The sequence below is a fragment of the Mobula birostris genome, chromosome 12 (assembly GCF_030028105.1).
Source record: "Mobula birostris isolate sMobBir1 chromosome 12, sMobBir1.hap1, whole genome shotgun sequence".
Classification (NCBI taxonomy): Eukaryota; Metazoa; Chordata; class Chondrichthyes; order Myliobatiformes; family Myliobatidae; genus Mobula; species Mobula birostris.
This window is the reverse complement of record NC_092381.1, coordinates 106,916,497-106,923,748: the sequence shown is the minus strand read 5'-3', so window position 1 is coordinate 106,923,748 and position 7,252 is coordinate 106,916,497.

Below are 7,252 nucleotides of genomic sequence, written 5' to 3'. Positions count from 1 at the left end.
TGTAGTTATTCAGGTACTTACTGACTGCCATTACGCCGCTGGCCTTTAGAGCTGCAGTGAAGGCCCTCCACTTCTGTCCGTATGGAAGGATTCTTGTTGCTGTTTCTGTAACAATTGGATCACTCTTAGCCTGGCCTCCACCCTTTGACCTGTTTGTTATGGGTGACCCTACCAAGCGTCAAAGTGTAAAGCCCTGACTCCAGCCAACATAGCTCTCTGGGCCATTGTGGTTATGTCAGTGTTGAACCTTGACCTCAGACACTATCTCAAAGACTGACATAATCACAGGGGGACAGCTCCAATGACCCTCACCTGGAGTCCTGTTGGCGTGGAGTCTGTACTCTCCCTGGGACTGCATGGGTTCTGCAGTTTCCTCCTACGTCCTGATACTGTGTGTTCAATTGCCACTGTCCGTTACCCTTTAACCCCTGTGAAGGGATTTGGGAATGCTCGTGCAGATTTCCTAAAGGTTAACTTGCAGGTTAAACCAGTGGTGAGGCAGGCAAATGCAAGGTTAGCATTCATTTCAAGAGAACTAAAATATAAAAGCAAGACACACAAAATGCTGGGGGAGCTCGGCAGTCAGGCAGCATCTATGGAAATGAATGAACAGTCAACATTTCGGGCTGAGACTCTTCAGGACTGAGAGGGAAGTGGGGAGGGGAAAGAGGCCGACTGGAAGATGATAGGTGAAGCTGGGTGTGTGGGAAAGGTCAAGGGCTCGAAAAGAAAGAATCTGATAGAGAAGAGTGGACCCAGGGAGAAGTTCTAGGCAGATGAGAAGGTCAGAGTGAGGAGTAGAGGAAGGGGTGGAAGGAAATTTGTATGCCGGAGGGAGAAATCAATATTCATACCATCTGGTTGGAGGCTACTCAGACGGAATACAACTAGTTGCACCTCCACCCTGAGCGTGGCGTCAGCTTCGGACAAGGGGAGGCCGAGGATCAACACGTCGGAAAGGAATGGGAATCGGAATTAAAATGTTTGGCCACGGATGTAAAGCTGAGGCTATATGAGGCACTGGTGAGGCTACACTTGGAGTATTGTGAGCAGTTTTGGGCCTCATATAAGAAAGGACGTGCTAGCTTTGGAGAGGGTTCATGAGAATTATTCTGGAAATGAAAGGCTTATCATGATCAGCGATTGAAGGTTCTGAACTTGTACTCACTGGAATTCAGAAGAATGTGGGGAGATTTCATTGAAACCTATCAAATGTGGAAAGGTCTTGAAAGAATGGATATGGAGAGGATGTTTCCCATAGTGGGGGTAGTCTAGGACCAGAGCCCAGCCTCAGAATAAAGGGACGTCCATTTAGAATGGAGATATGGAGGAATTTCTTTAACCAGAGAGTGGTGAATCTATGGAATTCATTGCCACAGACGGCTGTGGAATCTTGACATTGGATGCGTTTAAGATAAAGGTTGATAGGTTCTTGATTAGTCAGGGTATGAAAGGTTATGGGGAAAAGGCAGGAGATGGGCTGAGAGGGAAATGAATTAGCCAAGTTGAAATGGTGGAGTAGACTCAATGGGCCAAATGGCCTAATAATGCTCCTAGGTCTTGTGGTTCTTGGCAAGTTTCAGGAGTCATCTGGGATATAGTAGGATTTTGAGAAGGGTGGAAGGAGTTGTCGGTAATGGGAAGAATAAGATGGGATTAGCGCAGCAGTTCCCAACCTCTTTTTACGCTATGGACCCCCACCGTTAAGCAAGGGGTCCGAGGACCCGAGGTTGGGAAGCCCTGGATTGGTGTAAATGTGATCGTTACTGTGGGTACAGAAGGTGTCCCAGCCAGACATGGAGACTAACACCAGCCCTGTTGCTGTGTGTCAGAGACAAAGACATTTCTCTGAATCAAATTGTAACTGTTGCTGAAATAAGCATTTTATTTGTTCATTTAGAGACACTGCAGAATAAGTCCTTCCAGCTCTTCGAGCTGCACCACCAGCAATCCACCAACTTAGCCTAAACGCAGGACAATTTGAGCTGTCCTACGATCTTCACAATCCATTTGCAAACATTTCATCACCATACCAAGAGACATCATCAGTGCACTGATGTCTCCTCGTATGTTGACAAAACGTTTGCAAGTAAATTGCCAAGATCCGAGCACAACTCAACCCAACCATCAATCAGCTGAGCAACACGTCTTCCGAGTATTTTCCAACAGGACAATTTAAAATGACCAATTAAAACTACCAACTGGTACGCCTTTGGGCTGAGGGAGGAAAACCCATGTTGTCACGGGGAAAACGTATAAACTCCTAATAGGCAGTGGCAGGAATTTGACCTGGGTGACTGATATTGTAAATCATTGTGCTAACCACTACACTACAGGCTTATTCCTGTGTATTTAGTTAACAGAGTTTAAGTGCCTGAGTTGTCATGGAGTGATTGGACTTGTGTTGGGATCACCAGTGCTAGTGCTGTAATCTGCAGTAGTCACGGTGCACTCACTTGAGTGGAGTATGATGTTTTCCTGAGGGGTTGTCTATTGCTGGGTCCTCAGGTGATCTGAGATCCACATTTTCTGAGGGGCTTCCAGACCTCACAATCCTTGCCTTGAGCAATCACCATAGAAGTTCTATTCTTTGCCACTTGCTGATCGCCACAGGACTTGATCCAAGATACTAGGATGGATTCCCTTAATGGAGGACGCCTGTGCATGACTTTGTTTAACGTGGGGAGGCTGATGGAAAGGTTAAAAGTTTGAGAGAGCCATGGTTTTCAAGGGATATAGGAAGTATATAGGATATATACATACATAAATATATAAAGGATATAGGATATAGATTCCATTTTGTCACCCATAGTTCAGTCCCTCCCCACCTACATCCAGGATACATCCCATGCCCTCCACCTCTTCAATAACTTCCAGTTCCCCGGTCCCAACCGCTTCATTTTCACTATGGATGTCCAATCCTTATACACCTCCATTCCCCATCAAGAAGGCCTCAAAGCCCTCCGCTACTTCCTGGATAATAGACCTCACCAGTTCCCCACCACCACTACCCTCCTCCGGTTGGCAGAACTGGTTCTCACACTCAATAACTTCTCTTTTGGCTCTTCCCACTTTCTTCAGACTAAGGATGTAGCTATGGGAACTCGCATGGGACCCAGCTATGCCTGTCTCTTCGTTGGTTATGTGGAACAGTCTGTGCTCCAAACCTATTCTGGTACTGCTCCCCAACTTTTCCTTCGCTACATTGACGACTACATTGGTGCTGTTTCCTGCACCCATGCTGAGCTCGTCAATTTCATCGACTTTACTTCAAACTTCCACCCAGACCTCAAATTCACTTGGTCTATCTCGGACACTTCTCTCCCCTTTCTCGATGTCTCGGTCTCCATCTCTGGAGACAGACTGTCCACTGACATCTTCTACAAGCCCACTGACTCTCATAACTACCTCGACTATACCTCTTCCCACCCCGCCACATGCAAAAATGCCATTCCCTGTTCCCAGTTCCTCCGTCTCCACCGCATCTGCTCCCAGGATGAGGCTTCCCATTCCAGGACATCTCAAATGTCCTCTTTCTTTAAGGATCGTGGTTTCCCTTCTACCGTCATCACTGATGCCCTCACCCGCATCTCCTCCATTTCCCACACTTCGGCCCTCATCCCATCCTCCCGCAACCACAACAGAGACAGAGTTCCCCTTGTCCTCACCTACCACCCCACCAGCCTCCGGATCCAGCACATTATCCTCCACAACTTCTGCCACCTTCAACAGGACCCCACCACTAAGCACCTCTTTCCCTCTCCACCCCTCTCCACCTTCCGCAGGGATCGGTCCCTCCGCGACTCCTTGGTCCACACGTCCCTCCCCACGGATCTCCCACCTGGCACTTATCCCTGTAAGCGCAAGTACTACACCTGTCCCTACACCTCCTCTCTTGCCACCATTCAGGGCCCCAAACAGTCCTTCCAGGTGAGGCAACACTTCACTTGTGAGTCTGTTGGGGTCACCTATTGCATCCGGTGCTCCCGGTACGGCCTCCTCTACATCGGTGAAACCCGACACAGATTGGGGGACCGCTTCGTCGAGCACCTCCGCTCCATCCGCAACAACAGACAGGATCTCCCGGTTGCCACCCACTTCAACTCTGCTTCCCACTCCCATTCAGGTATGTCCATACATGGCCTCCTCTACTGCCATGATGAGGCTAAGCTCAGGTTGGAGGAGCAACAACTCATATACTGTCTAGGTAGTCTCCAGCCCCTTGGTATGAACATAGAATTCTCCAACTTCTGCTAATTCCCTCCCCCTCCCTCCCTCTATTCCTATTTCACTCTTCCCCCTCCCCCAGCTGCCTATCACCTCCCTCATGGTTCCGTCTTCTTCTACTACCCATTGTTTTCCTGCCTATGACGTCCCTGCTTCCTTTCCCCTACCCCTTTGTCTTTCAAATTACTGGTCTTTCAACTGAACCTACAAGCATTCTTCAAATCCTTCCCCTGCTTCTTTGTTCAGTCCTGATGAAGGGTTCCGGCCCGAAACATCGACTCATCGTTTCCACTGATGCTGCCCGACCTGCTGAGTTCCTCCAGCATGTTGTGAGTGTTGCTTTGATCCCAGCATCTGCAGATTATTTTGTGTGTAAGGGATATTGGAAACTTGGTTGGGAAAAAGAGAGGGATCTACAATAAATATAGGCAGCTTGGAGTTAATGAGGTGCTCGAGGAATATAAAGAATGTAAAAAGAATCTTAAGAAAGAAATTAGAAAAGCTAAAAGAAGATACGAGGCTGCTTTAGCAAGTAAGGTGAAAATAAATCCAAAGGGTTTCTACAGTTATATTAGTAGCAAAAGGATAGTGAGGGATGAAATTCGTCCCTTAGAGAATCAGAGTGGACGGCTATGTGTGGAGCCAAAAGAGATGGGGGAGATTTTGAACAATTTCTTTTTCTTCGGTATTCACTAAGGAGGAGGATATTGAATTGTGTAAGGTAAAGGAAACAAGAAGGGTAGTTATGGAAAGTATGATGATTAAAGAAGAGGAAGTACTGGCACTTTTAAGGAATATAAAAGTGGATAAGTCTCTGGGTCCGGACAAGATACTCCCTAGGACCTTGAGGGAAGTTAGTGTGGAAATAGCAGGGGCTCTGACAGAAATATTTCAAATGTCATTAGAAACAGGGATGGTGCTGGAGGATTGGTGTATTGCTCATGTTGTTCCATTGTTTTAAAAGGGTTCTAAGAATAAACCTAGCAATTATCGGCCTGTGAGTTTGACATCAGTGGTGGGTAAATTGATGTAAAGTATTCTTAGAGATTGTATATATAATTATCTGGATAGACAGGGTCTGATTAGGAACAGTCAACATGGATTTGTGCATGGAAGGTCATGTTTGACAAATCTTATTGAATTTTTTGAAGGGGTTACTAGGAAAGTTGACAAGGGTAAAGTGGTGGATGTTGTCTATATGGACTTCAGTAAGGCCTTTGACAAGGTTCCACACGGTAGGTTAGTTAGGAAGTTTCAATTGTTAGGTGTTAATATCGAAGTAATAAAATGGATTCAGCAGTGGCTGGATGGGAGACACCAGAGAGTGGTGGTGGATAACTGTGTGTCAGATTGGAGGACGGTGTGTAGCAGTGTGCCTCAGGGATCTATACTGGGTCCAATGTTGTTTGTGATATATATTAATGATCTGGATGATGGGGTGGTAAATTGGATTAGTAAGTATGCAGATGATACTAAGATAGGTGGCGTTGTGGATAATGAAGTAGATTTTCAAAGCTTGCAGAGAGATTTAGGCCAGTTAGAAGAGTGGGCTGAAAGATGGCAGATGGAGTTTAATGCTGATAAATGTGAGGTGCTACATTTTGGTAGGACTAATCAAAATAGGACATACATGGTAAATGGTAGGGCATTGAAGAATGCTGTAGAACAGAGGGATCTAGGAATAATGGTGCATAGTTCCCTGAAGGTGGAATGTCATGTGGATAGGTGGTGAAGAAAGCTTTTGGTATGCTGGCCTTTATTAATCAGAGCATTGAGTATAGGAGTTGGGATGTAATGTTGAAATTGTATCAGGCATTGGTGAGGTCAAATTTGGAGTATTGTGTGCAGTTCTGGTCACCAAATTATAGGAAAGGTGTCAGTAAAATTGAGAGAGTACAAAGGAGATTTACTAAAATGTTGCCTGGGTTTCATCTCCTAAGTTACAGAGACAAGTTCAACAAGTTAGGTCTTTATTCTTTGGAGCGTAGAAGGTTGAGGGGGGACTTGATAGAGGTGTTTAAAATTATGAGGGTGATTGATAGAGTTGATGTGGATAGGCTTTTTCCATTGAGAATGGGGGAGATTCAAACAAGAGGACATGAGTTGAGAGTTAAAGGGCAAAAGTTTAGGGGTAACATGAGGGGGAACTTCTTTACTCAGAGAGTGGTAGCTGTGTGGAACGAGCTTCCAACAGAAGTGGTTGAGGCAGGTTCGACGTTGTCATTTAAAATTAAATTGGATAGCTATATGGACAGGAAAGGAATGGAGGGTTATGGGCTGAGTGTAGGTCAGTGGGACTAGGTGAGAATAAGAGTACGGCATGGACTAGAAGGGCTGAGGTGGGTTGTTTCTGTGCTGTAATTGTTATATGGTTATATGATGCACGGGTAGCCACCGTACAGTCCTCATAGATCAGGGTCCAGTGGCCTGGAATGCAAGACGGCTGGGGACCCTTCATTGTTACTGTGATGTGTCGTCATCTTCCGCCAGCTCCACCGTTGAGGTCTTGGTTGGATTGCTCCTTGTCTGGAAGCTCCCCCTTGACCCTACCCCCATGGATGACCCTACCAGGAGCTAAGCATCAGACAGACTCGTTCTCAGCATCTCTCAGGCCTCTCCACCACGACAAGGTGACGATCTCTGGTGAAGTTACTATTACTTCTGCGGTAATATACCAAATGTGTGACACAAATAGTGTTGTACACCAGTTTGCCACTCTGTAATGAGTTTGCACTACTGGTGATTACTGCTTTGTCAGTTTCACAGTGGGGGCACAGCACCACGCGGAGGGTGGATGTGTCCCTGTATAAGATGGAGCAGTCGGGTGGTGTTTGAAATCCAAGATACCCGACTGTTGGGAGAATCAAATTGTACAGGATTAATGGTTGACTCACGCTGACACCCTATTCCTTTTTATGAGCTAAATTTTACCACTCCAGCCCAGGATAAACTAGAAATGACAAAGGGATAATGAAACAAAGATCAGAGGCATAGGCTCCTTGAAATAGTAATTTTATTTTATTTA